Below are 10,776 nucleotides of genomic sequence, written 5' to 3'. Positions count from 1 at the left end.
GGAACAATCAGAAATTGGCATGCATCACTCATGAAGCTGAGAAAATTTAAGTAGGGAGGCCAATGGTTTGACCATACGAATAAATTTTAAAAAGAGACCTCTAAAGATTAATATTAATTTAATGACACTGGTTCTGTTGTGATCAAATATGCAACACGCACTTTATATGTTGAAATCTTCAAACAAACTAGATAACAAAATAGATGATACATGTAACAATGAGGATACTTTGATGATACTCAGAGAGGGCCTTTTATCAACTGTGAATGAAAGTAAAAGAGATATACTGGATTCAAACAGCACCCAGAAGATATCTATATGTTTTGTCCAAAAGAGGAGGTTTAACAGTGAAGTACAAATATGTTAATCACAACAGGCGGTTTATAATTAGCAACACATATAAAGAAAAAAATATCAGATTTCCCGAATAAATACAGAGAAAATTCAGCGTATTCATTACCAACAATTATCTCTCTGATGATGAAAAAGTAAGTTCAAGGTATTTCAACATTAGTGTTGTTCAATACAGGTGTATTTAGATTTAAGTTTAAATCTTTACATTATTAGTGATTAAATAATGTAGAGGATGATAAATAGTTGACCTTTTGGGTGACATAAGAGAGACAACAAGAGCTTTAAGAAACAGTAGCGATTATCGTTCATTGTATATCAATATGTTATTTAAATCTGTTACTAGTATTTATTTCTCATATCTTATATTTTTAAAGGTTGTCACATACACCAGCTAAAACCATAGGATGTGAATGAGGCAAAGAAACGTCTGAGGTTTTTTTTTACAGCTTTGCCAAAAACTACACTTTTTGAAATCTTTATTTGAGCAAGAAAATAATTTTTAGAGGGATATCATTGTTTCATATAAATTATCAACCACCCGAAACCTTAACGGATATTCTTTGATAAATGCTTTAAAATTAACCTTATATCAAAAGTTCATCTTATTTTAAAATGTCTGTTCTTTCTTGTTTTATTGTCTTAAAGCAGGGACGTATATACGTCCCCCCATAAAGGGAGCTCAAATTTTTCAAAATTTACTTTTTCATTTTTAATGTTGAGAATTGTCATTATTGATAATTCTAATGCTTTGTCAAAATTTGAAAGTGAAATATCGGGTTACAAGCGAGTTACAGTGTTGAGAATTCTTTGCTTTGTAAACAAAACTCAAGTCCTGTTATTATATACAAATGTGTTGGATTAATATAAGTTTTAATCTAATGTTGCTTTTTGTTAATGATAAAATTATTTGCGAACACATTGAATGAGTTTATCTTGTTTCCACAAGTTACCGGTATTTTGTGAAAGAAATGGTTATTTCTTTACTTTACATTATTTGTAAACAAATATAAGACTCGAGCTTTGTTTAAATAACAACGAATTCTTTCCTCTGTATCTCGCTTGTAACATGACTTCTAACATTCAAATTTTGGTAAATCATTCAAGTAAACTATTTTATACATTTAAATCAAAAATAATTTCTTTTATCTGAAATCGTGTCTAGGTCCCTTTAAATTCTCTTTTATAGTTATATATAATGTGCATTAAGTCTGGTCAATAATAATTTTCAAACATTTGTAATGAAGGGAAATATTATATCATTATTGGTTGTGTATAGAAAGTAAGTAATGGGCTTTTTGTATTCATTTATGATAATCAGAAAATGAGAGTTCAAGTGATAAATTGCCTCAGTGTTTATTCCAAAACTTACATTTTAGAACAATTTTAACAAGAGCTTGGACTTTGGGTAGTTGTGTCAAACATCTATGTGGCGTAGGCCTGTCTATATCAATGAAGGCACTCAGTCACGGCTCTTTGAAATCAACATAATTTGTCTGTCTTTTGAGCCAGAACTACACAATCAGTGTATATTTCGCTTGAAACCAGCGTCATTTCAACTTGTTTTGACGCAAGAAATAGATAGCTACATGTACGTCCTACTGAAAGTCCAAAGCCTTGTTAAAATGGTTCTATATGTTCCGATCTACAAAACACTTTAAAATATTTACAATTCCAAAACAAAGTTGTCTCTCTTCTTCTTAGAACATTGGACTTTATTGTCTATTCATAGTAAATGATAATTACGACGGACAGAGAACGATTTACCTCTGTTGCTTACTAGTTAGTGAATTTATAAATTTATAACAAAAAAAGTGAAAATTAGATCATCACGAAAATTACAGTATATACGGTAAACAATAGATTTTACTGATAAATATCGATTCCCATCTGTGAACTATAATATACATTCATTAACTATAGTTAAGAGTTGTTTATCATAGTTTCACAAATCATTGCAATAGCAAATGATTGTTTTCAGTGTAAGTTATAGTTTACACTTCTGAAACATTGATTACAGTTAAACTCGGTTATAGGGAAGTCCTAGGGACCAAAGGATTTACTTCGTTATATCCGTAATTCGTTAAATCCGTATAACAAATTCGTAATAATAACTATAGCAAATTCACTATATACATGTTTTCTTTCACAAACTAAAATTATTACTAATTGAGGCTTAGAAAAAAAAATCATGTACTTTGCAATCAATAAAAATATCAAAAGTCATTTTGATTTGTTTTAATATGATGGTAAATCTTTAAAAAATATGGAAAGTATTTATGTTTTTAAAACGATTCTTTGCAGACTGAATTTGTGAAATCATCTGTAAATGTCTTCTTAAGCTTAATGTACAAGTGCATGTATGACTGTTCAATAAAACAGTTATGCATATGAAATACATTTTATTTCTGCAGACTAAAGTTGGTGTGGTTGTCTATCATTTACTATTATGTGAATGTCTTGTAATGTGCATGTACACGTATGGTTATTCAAGAAATTAATTTCAGTGTTCAAGTTTAAAAAAAAAAACATTTGTCTATAAGATGTGTTCATATACAAACTATCTAAAACAACTAAAAAATATCTGTATTTTTTCATATTCATTTTTTTGAGTGTGGAATGGAATGTTAAGATCTCAGAGAATCTAATGAATTTTAACTCACGGATAAATAAACATATTAAGTTCATGTATACACACCAACCAATAGTATTCTCCGTTTGTAAATCACAAACTTACCGAAATCAAATTAATATAAATGTTGGTTTTGTGGTAAACAGGTATTTCAATTGACGCACGGTCATTTGCATTCTGTGTATTTCCTTCACAAAAGACAAGACCACATTGATCAAACAATAGAACCCCTTACCAAAACTAAATAAAACACATTTATTGTAGAACCCTACTCTAGGGATGCTGTTCTACATACTGCGTTAATTAGTCGTAAGGAAAATAATTAACAATACTAGTCAACACGGAATTCTTATTGAATAGTTAGCAAGACATAACGATATAATGTACTATTCCATTCTGTTTTGTTCCTGTTCTACCATTCACGTGTAACCTTGTGTGATATACTGTGACTGTCAGACGCGACGAAAACTTGTTTTCAAATTTTAAGCAAAGTTTCAAGGTTTTCAATGCATCTATTTTTATCAATACTTAGTCTAAAGAATCTGCATTATTTGAAGGTTGTTCTTTATCTTTGATTGACAATTTCTTTCAAGTGTAATCTTGCATGTTTATTGTTTCAACATTTGTACTTTTTATATGCAGGCCAATCTATCAATTTTATGACTTAACGCTTAATCATGGATTTTGAAGTTTGTAATATTGGTAATAAAATCACTATAAGTGATAACAAAAGTTTCCATTGTAGTCGAGCCGTTTCTATCTTGATTTAAACCCAAGGTTAAGGTTAGAAAAATCTGTGTTTTTCATTTGCAAAACAACACGAGCCAAGATAGACATTTTATAAGCAGACAGACGAGTTCCCTAGTTTACAGACAGACGAGTTCCCTAGTTTACAGACAGACGAGTTCCCTAGTTTACAGACAGAAACTGGTTTTAGTTTTTAATCAGGAATCATTAATTGCATTATTTATTGCATGCTGAACCAATCATTAGTCATGGGGATATATCAACAGTTTTATCTTATTAATTCCACATAAAAATGAATATTGCAAGATTGTGTGAACCAGCTGAAAGACTAGACTGGTACCAACATGATTTTATTGAAAATATCTTAGATATGATTCATTACAGATCAAATAATCAACCTTGCTAACTTTTCATTTCAAAATCATAAGGACATCTATGAAGTTATTGCCAAAAGTCTTTGAATAAATTAGTTTTATGTGTTTTGTCCTTGATTTTCTAAAGCATTTGATTTCCTTGACCCAATGATGCATTTTTTGCACTAACATGTCCTCTTCTTTGTTTATTGAGTGTATGCGTATTCCTTTGAAACAGACGATTTGATCAAATAATTTTTAACTTCTGTTTTTGTCTTATAAATAAACAACACTATGCATTGCAAAAAGAATTGAAATAACCACTTCATAACCCGACGATACTGCTAACTGCAAAATAAAAGCATTACATAATCAAAAATTCGTTACAAAGTACAAAAAGTATCATATATGTACCGCAGTAAAAAAATACCCAAGATTCATAATTCAAATAAGAATTTCTCATTCTTATGATATGAGAAATCCATGTAAAATATTGTTGTCGTTGTTGCTTAAATAAAAAGCAATGTTATGTAAATTGCATTTTTCGTAAACGCTTCATGATCAAGTTGATTACATATGATTTTTTAAGATAAAAAAGTTTTTAGCAAATATTCCTGGACAGACTATTTTTTCTCTTAAAGAGACTTGGACACGATTAAGATCAAAAGTTTTACTTTATTTTTTATGTATAAAATGGTTAACTGGTGCATTTTAAATGATTGACCAAAATATTGAATGTTAAAGGGACATGGTTACGATTTAGGTCAAAAATTATTTTTTCGACTTTAATGTTTACAATGCTTCAATAAGGCAGTTTTAATAGGCTACAAAAATTTGATTGTCATTTGATGAGTTATAAGCGAGTTACAGACCTTACAATTCTTCGCTATGTAAACAAAGCTTTTGTTTACATTTTGAATGTTGAAGTGACAATTCCAGTTTTAAACCTCAAATCAATGTGTTAATCGCTAGTAACTGTTTATTTATGCTTAAAATGAATAAAAAGATAGACAAATTATCTCGAAAAAGATTTTTTACTGGTATATTGAACATATGTAAACAAAAACAGGGCACGAGCCTTGTTTACATTACGAAGAATTGTGAGCCCTGTATCTTGCTTAAAACTTATCGACTGGCACCCAAATTTCACTTGATCATTAGAAATGCATTCCTAAAGGATTGTAAATAATAAAAACAGAAAAATAAAATTTGACCAAAATCGTGACCATGCCCCTTTAAAGTCAAGTTACAAGTGAGATATAGAGGTAAGAAGTGGTTGTTATGAAAATAAAGCTCGAGTCTTATAGTTGTTTACAAAAAATTTAATGTAGAAAATTACCCTTTTTTTTAGACAAAATGACATGTAAATACAATTTAAACTAATTCAATATCTTTATAAATACTATTATCAACAAAAGAAAAATACATTTGATTGAAACTTACACCAAATACAACACATATGTAAAAAATGACAATATTGAGCTTTGTTTACAAAACAAAGAATTATGAACTCTGTGTCTTGCTTATAATTTGATATTTGACTTTCAAATTTTGACATAGCATTATAAACTTCTATATTTATCAGTGTAAACATTGAAAATGAAAAAATAAGATTTTAAGTCAAATGGTGTCCACGTCCCTTTAATGTTTTCTTGTTTAATTGTACGAATCAATTATTTACTATCCAGCCTCTTAAAACTAACATTTGCTTGGTAAAAGACTGCCATTTTCTTTGCTATGCACAAATTTGAAAAATTTGGAAATGAGTAAAGTTGCATTGATGAAGGAATAAAGAATAACTCAAAGAAAAGGAAGAACTTCTTTAAAGTACAATAATATTTCTTACTTTGTAATCAATATAAAGGTTGTGCCCTTTTTTGATTTCCATATTTATTTTTATCCAAGTGACTGAGTACTTGTTGACATAACTTTCGTGGCCGTAGAATGCGTTAATGATTCTCATGTTTGAATTATTTAATGATTATTAACATTTCTGAAATAGTACCTATATTTTCGACAAATTCCTGAATAATTTCAGTGGTCTCGTCCGTTACATTTTAATTGTCCGTTACATGTGTTGATTATTTATCTATTAATTAAATGTATAGGCCTATTAATTATTGTACCCATCTTTAACAATATTTTATTTTCGCATGGAATCTTGATCTAACATGTTTAGAGTGGATCCGAATTTTAATTTTAAAAGTTCTTTTTACTAACATAAGAAAATTTCTTTTTAAACATTTTAAAATTTACTTTTGAATAAAATCAATAACATTCATTGTCAATTTAAACCATCTCTATGTGCGAACAGGTCAAAGAGCATTACTTTTACTAAGTAAAATAATTGTAGTTGTTTGCTAGTTTTAAAATCTAATTATTACCTTTATTAAGTTTTTATTAACTTGTTCAATATTTCATGGTATTTATGTATATTTATTACTAAATATTGAGACTTGAACATTTCACTAAATTGTTGTTGTTGGGGGAGGGGGGGGGGGGGGCTATATATTTATTACTTAATCAAATCTACTAGAAAGACTCGTTCGTTTATTTCTCAACACAATATGGAATAATTTTGTAGTTCTTGCAAATATGTACTCCGGTTCTTCGGCAAAATGATAATTGTACATTATACCAGGTATATTGGGCAAGATTCCCACTCTGTTTACAATCATACTTAATAAAACAAATATTGAAGCTTGCGCTATTCAGAATAATTGAAAATATTTCTTTGATTAGTTGTATTCTTTGTTAACCATTCTTCATCATTAATGCCACATTGCTTTAAGTTATGTACCAAAATATATTCTTAAAAACTTTGATAAAAATGATATGCAAAAATAACCGATTTCTACGATCCTAGACTCGCTTATTTTGACACAAGCAACAGACATTCATAATACAATGGGTCAGACTGTAATTATTAATAATGTTGATCATTTAGAAAAAATATTTTAGAAATTTTAACAATTCAGAAATAAGCGAAGTAAATGGCGATCATTATCGCATTCTACGATCACTAAGGTTAAAAGTTAATATATATAAAGTCACTTGATTGCCATTAGTATTAAAATAATCAAAAAGGGCAAAACCCATATTATGATTAATATGCACACGAGTAAGAAAATTATCGTACTCTATTTGGTTTTGAAAATTTCTTCCTGTTCATGGTATAATCACCGTTTATTTGATTTCATTTCCTGTATCAGTTCAACTTGACCCAGACTGTATGGCAAAGTTAATGCTAATATGACGTCTTTTCAACAGGCAATCGTAAAAGAAAGAGACAAGGTGGTAAAGAATATATTACTAGATTTATTAAACAAGTATTTACTTTAAATAACATCTTGGAACAGGTTATAAAAGTCCATTTCGTTAAATATCATTTTTGTTACAAAAATATGAACGTAGTTCAGATTCATAAAACCATATTTTGTTCAAATGCAGAGCCAAAATTTAAGAGTTCGCCTATTATGGTTGCAGAGTTAAAGCAAACAATTAATTTAAATGATAAGGCAAAAGACAGCTCGACAACAAATATGACTTGAACATCTTTGGAAGAGGTCCATTATTTGCTGTAAATATGTACCTTAGTCAGCAACAAAATGGTTATAATCCAAGCTTTGTAAACGAATTCCCTAATTGTGCTCTATACATGTTGAAATTTTATTTGTTCGTCGGATATGCTTCTTAATATCAAATTGCTATTCGTATATTGGAAAGGCTTCTATTTCTATTATTCTGGCATAATATTCAATTACGCTCTTGTAACGATGTTATATCATGCATGTATGCATGTCCCTCTGGCGATAGGTTTCTGAGAATTGTTTACATATGCTTCTGTGTAGCTCCCTGTTAGTTTATAATGAATAAACTGAACTTAAATCGTGTACCCATTTCTTAAAAATACATGCTACCAAATATAATTGATTAACATTACCATAAATATGTTATCACTTTGCTGATCTTTTAAAAAAGGTTTAAAGCAAATCTCTTTAAGCTAAAGAAAGGTTGAATGTGATGCAAAAATCTGGTATTCAATGGTATTTTCTTAAAACTTGTGGTAAAAATGACAGTCGGATGTAAAAAGATGAATATCAATAACATATACTTGCAAATGAGTTCTGTTAGGAGAACATGTAGTGAATACTTGCGATAGATATGTTATGCTTTTTATGATAGTTTGTTCTAAACAGTGCAATAATATGAATAGTTTTTAAACTGAAAGTATTTTTGAGAATAGATATCCAATATTTCCAGAAATCGATCTTTATATAGCACGACCCAGTCCTTGCTCGGGAGGGTACTAGCAACCACAACTAACGCATGAGATAGAACTGATATTACAAAAAACAACCTAGCGTTACTTCCACAAGCATCGCTTGTTAGACAACTTATTAGTTAAGAACAAAGGAGATGATACTTCAAAAATGCCAGACTTTACAAAAAATGATAGACTTTACAAAAACGTCTGCTTTAAGCTCATTGAGATCCACGGTGTACTATTTTTACTGAGCTATTCATCAGAAGTAAACGTGTCTATAATGGTGTCAGGCACAAGTTAATACATGCTCCCGATCAACACTAAAATCCTGATCTGGAGGGGAAGAATTATGAATTTAGTTATATGCTTTTTTAAAAGCTTTTTTAAAGTTTTCTACCGGCAAAATTTAGCGATACAGAAAGTATTTTAATACCTATATTTTGAATTATTGTATAAAAAAAAAATCATTGCTAATGTTGTAACTTTTTGATATTAAAGCCGTTAAAGTACTAGTATATCATATTTTAAAAATGAAGACAACCTGCTTTCTAAATAATGTGAAATTTGCTGTTCCAATTCAATCCTTATTAACAGAACTTGAATGAAATCAAGACGCAAGTTTACCACGGTTAAAATATTCACAATTATGTAGTCCGTAAAACATAAATTATAAAATAATTCACAATTTATTCGAACTTGTTTATTTAACACCAATGCGTAACCTCAGGCATAGTTTAAAACCAGTTGCATTCTACATGTCCATGTAGCGACTAGAAAAATCACAAGGTTGTAAATATCCAGCTTCATTGTTCTTTAGATATTTCAATACCCATTTCTGATATTTTGCGTAGATTTTTATTCGAAAGCTGATTTTTGGAAAATGATGACGTTTTTGAGATTGTTGTTTTTCAAACACCACCCCTCGTGAATTTTGATATATCGAACCCTAAGGCTTCTATGTACTTCAGACATGTCTAGTAATTACCGCTCTTTACAATTTGATTTGTTCTTCCATACGCTAAATAATTCAAGCTTTCTAAATCAAACCAAAACTCCGCCATTTGTTGGGGAGAGAGCCGTCAGTCGCTGCCTGGAAGTTGTCACTGTCCTCACCGCAATATCATTACAGAAATATCAATGTAGACCCCCCATTCAATTCTGGCATCAAACAATAGATCGAACAAGCATTCTCTGCAAAGTCTGCACAAGAGACGGAAAAAGGAAATTGAGAGGATGTAGATACTTTTCTTAAACAATGCAATTTGCAAACAGTTAATTACCTAGGAAGAGGTCAATCTGAAAGAAAGCATATTTTTGTGAGTCCTCTTTTGTCGATGCGTAATCTATAATGGTTGCGGGTTCTATATTTATGAACATAATTGAAATGAATGTTCAAATTCTCCTTGCAGAACCTGTCAGCTTAATCAATCAAAAAATCTTCATTAGATTATATATAGCGTGGGATCATAAATCAAAGAAAATGTTTTAATATCTGTGACATGCACAGCCTATTTTCAAATATTAATCCTTTCATAATAAAATTAAGAATGTCAACGTTCTAGCTTTTGAAATATAAATAACTTTTCTTATGCATTCACAAAATACTTCGGGTGAATTTGCTGTTTCAAGATTTTCTCGTCCATAGGAATGAATGCTAAAGACATTTATCAAATATACCACTAGACTCCGTGCTTTGTTGGTATTCTAACCAAGTAAAATTAATAAAATTCTGCCTACTACCTTTAATGGCAATAATAATCACCTTTATCAAAGGTTAATTAACATGTCAGTGGTTAAATCAATCGTTATGATTTAAAATTGGAATTTTATAAAAATCATCCAATCAATGTCTTGGAAGTGTTATGAACCAATCAACTACAAGTTACAAATTCAAATTGGAGTACACTACTGATTCATGGCCTGTTCGTGTCTTAGGTTCAAGAAGTATATACGGGCAACCCCCGTACAGTTGTGGATAAAAAATATGATACATCACGTGGTCAGCTAAATACACTTCAAATGCCAGTTTCCGTCATTTGAGAACATGTTAGGGAGAACACCTTTTTAAGCAAGTTATGTATCGGCAGCAAACTTTTTTATACAGAAAAGAACTGGCCTTCCTCATTCTTCAATAATGTAAATCTTCGACTGACAGTGTTTTCCTTTACAAGCGCTAAATTGGTTTTGCAGCAGTCACATTATGCCAAACTGAAGAAATATTGAATTATATATTTAGAAAGTTATGTCTTTGCAAATTCTTTGTCTCGCAACATTTTTAGAGAAATTGCAAAAAAAAAAAGGAATTGAAAAGTTCAAAGCATCTGTAAATTATGGATGGGATAAAAATACAAGTTGGAATTGATTTATTGAAACCACATCATGAAGGAGGACTTCAACGAACTAATATTATTTTATTCTTTAACCCT

This window comes from Crassostrea angulata, chromosome 10, assembly GCF_025612915.1.
Source record: "Crassostrea angulata isolate pt1a10 chromosome 10, ASM2561291v2, whole genome shotgun sequence".
In the NCBI taxonomy this organism is placed as follows: Eukaryota; Metazoa; Mollusca; class Bivalvia; order Ostreida; family Ostreidae; genus Magallana; species Magallana angulata.
The sequence above is the reverse complement of the archived record's forward strand: the minus strand, read 5'-3'. Positions refer to the sequence as shown.